Here is an 11,418-nt window from a genome sequence, read left to right on the forward strand (position 1 = left end):
AACCTCGTGCGTATTCCCACTCTTCTTGAGATATATTAATTTTCTTCTCTTTTTCCATTCTCTCCATTTCCTCATGTAACCAATCTATATCAATATGACGTGGGAGCGCATTTAGATGATCTGGAAATGAGACATTACATCCATATCTAGTGCGAAATTCTTGTCTTTCGCTTTTTCTTCTTGCCCTTGCTTCATTATATTGATATTGTCTTTCGCTTTTTCTTCTTGCCCTTGCTTCATTATATGTGTGGCCAAGCTCATCTCATGCGACCAATGTTACGTAAATCCTCCCTTACATTAACTGAATCACGAGCCCCTATCAAGTGATCCCATAATGTAGATACAACATTTTTTAATATGTGCATGGGGTCCAACATGTGATTGATCTTGAGTTCAGTCCAGTACGGAAGACGAAAAAATATAGAGAATCTAACAAACAAACAATATATTATGTAAACAATTCATCATGCTAAATACTTTAAAGTCAATCGAGAGAAATGCACTTCTTACTGACTCATGCCGAGTGGAGGGTGGTTGTTGGCATTAATCCATCTCTCCTTTCAATCTCGAATGGTTAGAGATCGTGGAGTCATTCCATTAGTAGGGAGAACATATTTGGGATGGTCAATAGGAAGAAATCGATGATGATTTTCGTAGATAACCTTCTTTAAACGTGCCGGCCTAGAGGAAACTAGAGAGGGACCGCAAATAGGATATGCATGATATCCTGATGTGGTTAAACCTAAAAAAATAAGTGAATTAATAAAATGCAATTGATTCAAGTCTTCAATTTCAAATATAGAGTTATATACATGTACCTGAACACTCTCCGTATCCTGAAAAGTCGTGCATGGTCCACAACAACATGGCCTTCAATGTGAAATCTCTAGAGGATGTAGATGCACTTGTATCTTGCACCTCAATACATTCCCATAACATTTCTAACTCTTCAATCAAAGGCATCCAAACTGACATTACTCTATCCATAAATTGTTTGCAAGTTAAGTATCTCGAGGGACACACGAAGAACGGAGTACGTATAACCTTCATACAACGGAGTAGATGATGCTACATATAGTGGATCATCTGGCTTCGTAGAGTGACCTTCTCCCTGAACCGGTTGCGAAAATAGATGGTGTAACATGTTGTCAAAATTCTCATCCTCTACGACTTGATGGGGCATTTCATGAGGGCTACTATCATGGTCATCAGTCTCTACTCTTCTTGAAGACTCTGCCTCCTCACGTCGACGTTTTGCAACCTCTTGACGCCCGGGAGGGAGCATCTAAGGATGTGGCACCGCATCCTGCTCAACCACAAAAGGGAGTTTCATGTACGTTGATATATAATTCCCGTAACATAGACATGCAATCTTAGTGGTAAAAAAAAAAAGAATACCGATGATTTTTCTTGGTCCCATTCTCCATACAAGCTGAGGTGTGACATTGCAATTTGACATGCTCGAAAAATACACCCTCGACAACGAACACACATCCATTTAATTTTTCGTCGTAGCCATGCATCTGATTATGAAGACGCAATGTTTCATCCTCACTTGAGGATGTGCTCATTGACTCATCAGCTTGCACCGCACTAGGTGATGACGAAGTCGACATGATTAAACCAATCAAAATATTTGTCATTCATATGTTTACATAAGATCTCAATTTTAAATACACAAAAATCATCATAAATACATTAAAACTTATGATAAGAATTCACTATCAAAACTTATCTTAAAAACAAAAAATTATGATAAAGCCTAAATGCGCGTCTATATCCGCGTTTACCTACACGTCTATATTGGCATCTATTTCCGCGTCTATGTTCGCGTCTACACTCGCGTCTACCTGAACAATAGACGTGCATATACACGCAAAAATAGACGCACACGTCAAAATTCAAACCATACTTAAATCATTTCTTTTCAAACTGCGCCTTTCCTTTCTTGCATTTTTTACAGTTCTGAAGCTTGAGTTTAGCTGACATGCAGTCTCTTCATGCCTCACCTCCTCATGACTCACCTCTTCTTTCATTTCAAACACACAAGAAGGGAAAAAGGAAAGCCAAGGAGAGAAAGAAAGAGAGAACAAGAGAGAGGAGAACAAGAAGAAGTAGCAAGCAAGCAAGCAAGCATCAAGGGAGGGTAACTTACCAAGGAGAGGAAGAAGGAGAAGGAAGAAGCGCCACCACCCGCCACACCAAACACCCAAGGTGAGTCTCTCTCTCTCTCTCTCTCTCTCTTTCTCTCTTTGTTTCTCTCTTCCTCTCTCTGCTCTGTCTGTGTATTTAGGATTTGTGATTCCATTATGTATTGCATTTTGTAAATCATCAATGGCGGTCGTCCGCTTAAAATCAGCCGACCGAGTGCGTCTGATAGCGCGTCTACATCTTAGTGTAGACGCAGATATAGACGAGAAAAATGTTTCCTCTCATAGCGCCTGAGGGCGCGTCTTAGTGCGTGTGTGCTCTGCAGTGTACACGTGATGATACACGCGCTGCACAGAAGGTTGACCTACAGTCTACACGGGATTATACACGCACATTGACCTGGAATGTGCGTCTGGCAGCACGTCTGTGTTGCATCTTAGATGCGCAGATAGACGTGTTGGACAGAAGGTTCACTCTGGAGCATGTCTGAGGGCACGTCTAACCTGCAATTTAGACGCGGGGATACATGCGCTAGGTCTCATAGTTCTGATAGTAAACAACATATTTTTGCAATGATGAATTTGACCAATCCCATGTTTGTGTTTATCAGTTTTCTTGTTTATGAGAAGCATTAGCACTTAAGTTTTATGCTCAATGTCTAAAGAAAGCTCTTTGAAAATGTAGGTAATACATGATTTTTTGTATGCAAATAAATTTGTCTTTTTTCTGTGTTTTTTTTACAGATGTCGTATCTTGGTTCATCTAGCAATGAATCGGATGTGGATCACATGAATGATACATTGGTCTCCTTTGGCAGGGGGTCAATGCATTTTTTGAAGGTTTTCCTAGTAGGGAAGACTTCATGGGAGAGATGACTAGACACCTTGGCCGCTCTTCCATAGCAGACGAGGTGTTCAGTGTCATGTCTGGGACGCCTCTGACGTCTTTGCCTCGCACTACTTCCCAGACTCCACATGCAGGTACTCCATATGCAGGTACTCCACGTGCTCCACGTGCATCAGCAGAAGCTCGTGCGTCCAGCGAGGCAGAGGGTAGTGGACAGAGAGGGAGGAGGGAGAGTCGAGGGGGAGGACAAGGCTTGTGTGGGGCTTGCCTAAGAGGTGGCGAGCTATCACCCTCACAAGTAGATCATGTAGAGGAGGTTGTATGCCAGTACTATAGAGTTACAGATGCTGGTGGCATCTTTCATGATGATGAGGGAAGGGATGTAATGGCGTACATGAGGAGCGTCGTGCATGCGACGTATAAAGATTGTTTCATTGCCTTCAAAAAACAAAAAAGTGGTTTGTGGCAGGAGGTGTTGAGGGCAATCCACAGGAGGTATCCAAATCCTGAGGGTCAGCAATTCTCGGATGATTGGGGATGTACAAAAGTGAGGGATATGCTTCACAACAAAAGATCCCACCTCATGACATGGGCTAACGACTCACTGCGGAGGCTGGAGGAGGGGCATGGAGCCTATAGCCAACCACCTATGTGCCACCCCATAGAGTGGAATAAAGCCAAGAAGAAAGCAACAGGGAAAGTGAAGAGTCGCCAGCACGCAGAGGCGCTACGGATCCAAATGGAAACAATGGGATCGTCGCATTACGGATCGAGTGGCAGAGAGTCGTGGGAGGCAGAGTTTGTAAGTATATTTTGATTTCTATGTTTTTAAATTTATATTTCTTTCAATTCTTTATATATTTTATTCTAATATATTGTGACTCATAATTGTTTGTATATATCTAAATGTTTTGCAGACTACCATTGTTGGTAGGACACCTACTCCTAAAGAGGTAGGTTACCACCGAGGCCATAACCGCACAGCGACATGGCTTCACTTCTATGAGGAGGGTCTCATCACTGAGGACCAATACAACCGGGACATGAGGATTCAACAGCCAGAGGAGATATGTTTTTCTTACTTTCCTATTAAAAGTATAGCTAATTATAACTTTTTCTCCACCTTATCTATGTAAGAAACCCTGATCTTTTGTGTGTGTAGGTGAATCCGGATGTGGAACATAGCAAGAAGGGGGATAGCGACGCTAGTAGCCATGGTGGTACTAGCGAAGATGTTTCCTCTTTAGATTCATAGAGGAGCACCATACCTCCTCATGAGGCCTTCTTTAGGTCGCAAGCACTTAAACTTTCCTTGTAAATGCTTTTGATATATAATGAATACATGGACTTTTATTTTCAATTCTTGTGCCCGTAAGATACATTGTCTTTTTTCCAAATGCACAATGTGATGTATGGGAGGGGGGAAAAAAAAACCAGAGAGCATTGCAACCACATGCTCTCTGGTTTTTTTTTTCCAGTTCTGTTTTGTGCGTCTATCCGCGCGTCTAAATTGCAGATATTTCACGTTTATACGCGTGTTTATAGTGTAGACTACACGCGCTTATATACACGCTTCATAATTTAATTTTAAAAAAGAAATTAAATATCTTTTTTTTAAAATGATATTTTTTATTTTCTGTTCACATCTACCAGTGCTTGTAATAGCGCGTCTACCAGTGTGTCTATATGCGCGTGTATATGTGTGTCTATTGTGCGTCTATTTATGCGTGTAAATTCGTTGATACATGTGATTATAGACGCGAAATGGTAGACGCGCAAATAGACGGGCAGATAGACGCGTTCGTAAGAATTTCTCTATATTCAAAAATCGCGTCTAAATGTGCGTCTATGAGGCCTTTTTGTTGTAGTGTAATCTGAAGATAAGTTAAGAAAGTGTTTAATCTTGTTTTATCTTGTCTGCATATCTATGCCCTAAATTACGTAGAGGAACCTATGACTAACGGGTTAATTAAGGAAGTTGCTTTTATGTGTCAAGCATAACGTCGTAGGTAATTAGATAACTAAAACAACCCCCCAGGGAAGTGTGGTGGATGTGACCAATGGGTCTATCCTACGGAAGGGTGGTCTCGGTTAGCCAAGAGCTTTCCTAAAAGGAAATGTTAAAGAAAAAAGTCGGTCTCTGACCTTAGACAATGTTGACTAGGAACCCCGGCTTCAGGTCGATCCTAGTGGGAACAACCTCATAAGTTTCATCGCGGGGCAGACTCGAGAGACCCTAGTTGGCAAACCTCGTGTCATTCCTTGGGAGTACCGAGCGGCGTCTTCTAGATATATCTCTCAATGGACTGCTAAGACGTGTGCCGCGATTTTAGAAGCGGGCACATTACAGTCAGAGTCGTGGTCATAGTCGTAGTCGTTGTAGTCATGGTTGTAGTAGTAGTGGTGGTTTTCTTGTTTGTTGTTATTGTAGTAATGGTTTTTTTTGTTTTCTTGTTTATTGTTGTCTAGTTTTCTTATTTGTTGTTGTTTTTTTAGTAGTGGTAGTAATAGTAGTTTTTTTTCCTTTTCTTGTTTATTGTTGTCTAGTTTTCTTATTTGTTGTTGTTTTTTTAGTAGTGGTAGTAATAGTAGTTTTTTTTCCTTTTCTTGTTTGTAGTAGTGGTAGTAGTAGTGGTAGTGGTAGTTGTTTTTTTTGTTGTTGTTGTAGAGAGAGATAAATGTTTTGTTAAGGAAAATGAGAGAGGGGGAGAAAGAAAAAAAAGAAGAAGGAACGAGAGAGAGGGAATAAACATACAACATAATAAAGAAAGAGAAAAAGAGAGAGAGATGGAAGGAGAGGAGATAATGAATGGATAAAAAACAAAGAAAAAGTGATGGCGATGTATGGTGCAACACCACGAAACGTGAAATACTCTGACATACATTAATTTGTGGGTGGATGGGTGGAGACTTCGTTAATTTTTACTGAGTTACAAGAGAAAAACTCGCTTCTCAAACAATTTAAGAAAGAAAAAAAAATGATAACAAAAACAAATTGTTTGTCGTAATGTAGACAAAATAGAAAACGATAAAGGTCTTGATGTTCAAGATTGCGAGGCATATCTTAATCAGCATGTCCCATGTCCTTGCTCTCAATGTAAGCTGCCAATTCAATGAAAACATCGGTTGTCTATATAACATGTACGACGCTTCGGCGATTTTCAATCTGAGATCATTGATCAGGCAATCTTGGATTTTCAGCAAACGGTAAGAAAAGTTGATAATCAATCATGCATTGTACTCGCAAGCTAATTGAATACCATATACAAAAAGATTGGGTGTGGTTGGTAAAGTTTCAAGGAGAATACGAGACTATGGAGACATGTCCAAAGTGTGGTTCGGACAGGTATTGACAGGACTTGCAAGGGCAAACCATCACTCAAAAAGTTCTTAGACACTTTCTGCTTATTCCTCGCATAAACCACATGTTTCGTACGTCCAACATGGCAAGCTTGACAACGTGGCATGCACATAATAGGTCCATAGATGGAGTTCAACAAATATCAGCGGATTCACGTGCATGAAGCCACATTGACTCTACCTTCCTAGTCTTTGCTCGAGAGCCAAGGAATCTTCGGCTTGGTCTTGCAATGGATGGCATGAACCCAATCCCAATCCGTCTGTGTTCAACTTCTTACAGTGTGTGGCCTATAGTCCTTGTCAACTACAATATCCCTCCATGGCTTTCTATGAAGAAAGGACATCTCATCCTTAGCTTACTCGTCCCCAACTGCTAAAAGTAAAAAATATGGATATGTATCATCGTCCATTAGTCGATGAGCTTAAGATTTTGTGGAAGGAGAGGGTCATCGTGCAAGATATGAGCAAGCGCGATAGTCGACAATCTACCAATATTCAAGCCATTCTCATGTGGACGATGCATGACTTTTCAGGATTCAAGGAATGCTCAAGTAAATAGGCTTCCGTTCTTGTTGGTAATATCTATCATAGCTCATTCAAGTTTGTATTCACTGGATAGAGATATTGGGATAGGTCTGGTTACCTCAAGTTATCATGTATGTCCATTGTGCGGGCCACAGTTAGACTCCCGAAGATCATGAACCGTGAAGAAGATGGTATATCAAGGACACGTCGCTTTCTTACTAGAGGGTCAGGAAATTAGGGAAGGTTTTCTTGGAGGACCTCCAACACGTATGAATGCCATAAGCTAGTACGAGCTGAAAATGGTCCACGTGGAGTTACATCCAAATAGAATGCGAGGGTTCTTAGTTTTCTATGAGTTGCCATATTGGACCCACTTACAGATCAACCACTTGTTTGATCCCATGCATATTTTCAAGAACGTGCGCAGCTTGCTATGGGACCACATCACAGGAAAGAGAGACACTATAAGGGCACAAATGGATTTGAAGGAGGTAGGAAAGATGGATATGCTTTGGCCGAGTCGAGTGCTGATGGTCATGTGCAGCTACCTTGCACTCCTTGGGTTTTTTCCACTAAAGAAAAGCACATTGTGAAGGAAATACTCAAGTCTATCTGTACTCCGATAAGTATGATACGTTCTCTTAGGTCTGCGTTTTTTAAAGACAACCAATTATTAGGGCTAAAATCCCATGATTGGCATAAGATATGTTATGGTCACTGAAGAACGATGATAGACTAACCAGAGATGTGGTGGTTGGAAATGGGGTAGAAAAAAGAATGGATGCTGCAATGGAGGCTAAAGTGAATCGCTTTTGTATGTTGCACCATGCCTCTATGGAGACGTGGCTTGCTAGGTACCAACAAGCTAGGCAAGATTGAGAGGAAGCGTGATCTGAATTTTGATCTAGTACGCGCCATCGATTGATTTGATATCCCAAGGGCATGGAGGAGATTCCGTAGTTTATGTCAACGGGATGGTTGCATGGAGCTTTGACCTCAACATCTCGCGAAGGGGGAGAGGTCTCAATCGAGAAGTGGAAATTCTCAAGGGGATGTAGTCCAAAGGTGATGATGTGTTTAGGATTTATTGTATCTATATTTTATATGTGACAACTAATTGAGTGTTTCAATGTACAATACAAAATATATAGTGCAACGTGGTGGTGCGGATGACATTTCCCTGTGGATCGTATTGACACAATGCACTCCACAATAGTCTGTGGTATTATAGCAAGGTTCGAGCAAGAGAGTCGATGACGAGCAATAGATCCAAACACGATTATAGATGAGATGGAGTATTTTGGGAACTTGCAAAGCATTGTTACGGTGGATTACCGTAGCTTCTCCATGATACTATTCGATGTGTAATGGTTCAAAGTGGTACTTGAAAGAGCTAGAGCAACAGTTCGATGAGGTCCATCTGGATTTCTCGAAATAGATTCCAAAAAAAAAAGGACAGATTTGTGCGACACCTTTGTGTTGCCGGCCCATTGTGAGCAGGTGCATGAACTCATTTGTTTGTTAATTGTATTACGACATGGTACATGTCACAATAGTTAAATCTCTCTTGTACGTATTTGTGAATAGGTAATCTTCTACTATCCAAACCCTTGACAACCTCGATAGTGGTATGTTATACTTTCAACTCTGTGAAGTGCGAGAGTATATGATCAAATTAGCAATGTTCCGAGCATAGATGAGAACAATATACAAATAGAGGGGGTGATATTGCAAGGGGTAGAGGCCATCGAGAGCTTGGAGCATGTAGAAGAGCCAACATCGGGTAACAATGATGGAAATAAATGAGTCCAAGAATTCTTTGAGAACGAGGTGGACTCATCCTTTTGTGGTGACATGTCTATCGACCTTCCTATTTTTACGGAGTTGTGTCAAGAGATTGACATGGAACCATAGGATACTTCATACTTGGAGCATCCACTTACTCAATTCATTGACTAATCACTTATAAATAAGGATACATAAGATATACATTTTAAGTAAGATCATTTTTTAAAGATTTATATTACCGTGCTTTGTATGATTTAAATTGATTATGCTAACATCATTTTTTGTCTGTGCAGGTGACCTTTGTGGATACTTAGATCATCAAGATGAGTAGAGGGATGAGTGATGAGGAGTTGCACGATATCTTCACGCACATGTCTCCAGATCAGATGGCGAGATTCGGAGACATGGCAGACTAGGAGCTGTCTCAGACATCGTCAAGCCGCTCTACTAGATCTACTTCGGCGTGATCAGATGCTTCAACTTTGAGCAGACAAGGTCAATGCTACAGACTTGGACCAGACGGGGAAAGTTCTTCAGGATCAGGGAAATGCTACACGGATATGGATACAGTGAGCTCGCAGTCGGCTCGGGATACAGGTGCTATTAGGTCTTCTACGAGCTGGATGATGGAGTGCATGCGTGTATATATGTCACACAGACGATCGTACGCATGCAAGGCACTCAAGAGTGCCGCTGCAAAGCTTGAGTGGCTAGACCCGAAACTGGTATCGACTAAGGGAAAAGGCTATAGATTCTCCAAGACGTTGGAGTCAGCAGCGCGAGGCAGTGAGGGCACGACTAGAGGTCAGAGTGGTCCATTATCTTGGGAGTGGCGATCACATGACATATCTGAAAGACTTTGTAAGTTTTTCTTTTGTTTTGCTTGCTTATTTTTTTGCAATATTCTTTGTACTGACAATCCTGTTTCTAACATTTAGTATTTTTTTTGCTTTGTAGCACTCCATTATAAATTGCGATCCGACTGGCCTTGAGACTTGATATGCGGAGAGACACAATCTCACTGCATTGATCGAACGATTATATGGACACCGCAGCCCTGTAAGTCACTCATCTTTCTTGTCCGTAGTTACCATGTTTAATTAGAATGCATTATTGTATGGTGGACTGATGTGTAGTTGTTTCTTTTTTTGCAGAGTCCGTTCGATGCTCCTTTGCAGGAGGACCAGCTTTTAGATGGCGATGATCTATAGCTCGCCCTTGGATCCCTCGAGCTCACCTACCCTTCTTTTTTGGTTATATGATCTGTGTAGACATTTTCTATGTAGGAGTGATATCTTGCCATGATTGTACCAGTCGCTTTCATTATGCGATCATGTATTTATTTCATATATCAGTGTTATGATTTAAGTACATTTTGTCTTTATTTACACGAGCACGGTACACAGTGCAGAAACTATTTTATATGGATAGATTTTTTTTTCTCTATTACCGTCACTATTAGCGTCACAAATTTACTGTATGCATCGTTATTAGCGTCATTATTAGCATCGCAAAGCATCATTATCAGCGACGCTAATATCGACGCAAATAGCAATGCTGATAACAATGCTTATACCGACTATTCTATGGCGTCTCCAATACCGAAGCTTTTTACAACGATGGGGGCAAATTTCTTTATTTACATTTTTTGTCGCTTTTAACGTCGGTATAAGGCCTATATCTTGTAGTGACACGTGGGTCCCATATAAAGGTTTTACTTACAAATTGAATACAAAAGGATTATGTTTTATTAGGGAAAAAATCATAAGTAAGGATATTTATAAATAGACCTTGAACTCACGTGATATAGAGGGTATACATATAGTGAATTACCTGGGTCTATAAGAGCATATTATATCCTCCTCTTGATGTGAATACATTAACTGAGGGAGTATATGGATATGATATCCTTTTAGACTATGGGCCTGAAAAATGATATTTATATACATTAAGAGGTGCTTTGCATGGGACGAAATTTTATGAGCATGATTTAAAACATAAAATTACTGGAGAAAACTTTAACATGGCCTTTGAATTTCAAGTTGCTTTTGCTAATTCAATGGTAAGTAACTTGAATTCTCAATTTCAACATAATTCCATACTTAACTATTTAAAAATACTTGTGCCTACACAACATCCAATACTACATGAGAAGGCCTTAAAGAACTATGAAACCCAAGAGATAGATCAATTAACTTCATATTATGGTTCACCTAAAAAGCTAAATATAGAAGAATTCCATGCAATGATAGAAGCTGATGAATTTAAGAAATAATTCGGAAGTTTTAAGCATCAAGCTTCTAGAGATTGGATACGATTCACATTGCCAGAGATAGCTTCAACACTTGCTTATAATAGTATATGGAGGGATGCTTATTCGAATATTCTTACTCTTCGTCAAGTAGCTCTTGTCCAATGTTCGAGTATTGCTATCTGTAGAGAGGTTTTAGTGCTCGAACTATGATAAAGAGTAAGCTTCATAATCGTTTGGAGATTAAGAGTTAAATGCATTGATGAAAATATTTATTGAAAAGAGTAAGTTCGCTGATATGGAGTTCATTGAGAATATGGACTTATGGGCTGAAAAAACACATTGACATTTATACACAACACAAGAAATTCGCTTATTGATTTTGTAGTAAATTTGCATAATCATAAGTGCAATTGATTTTTTATGGCCTATGATGACCTTGAAGTCACTATCCATTATTTACACTTTTGTTGTCTTGATTCTTTGACTCTTAACCA

This window comes from Lygodium microphyllum, chromosome 8, assembly GCF_053477565.2.
Source record: "Lygodium microphyllum isolate KBCC chromosome 8, Lygodium_microphyllum_v1.1.10, whole genome shotgun sequence".
Lineage (NCBI taxonomy): Eukaryota > Viridiplantae > Streptophyta > Polypodiopsida > Schizaeales > Lygodiaceae > Lygodium > Lygodium microphyllum.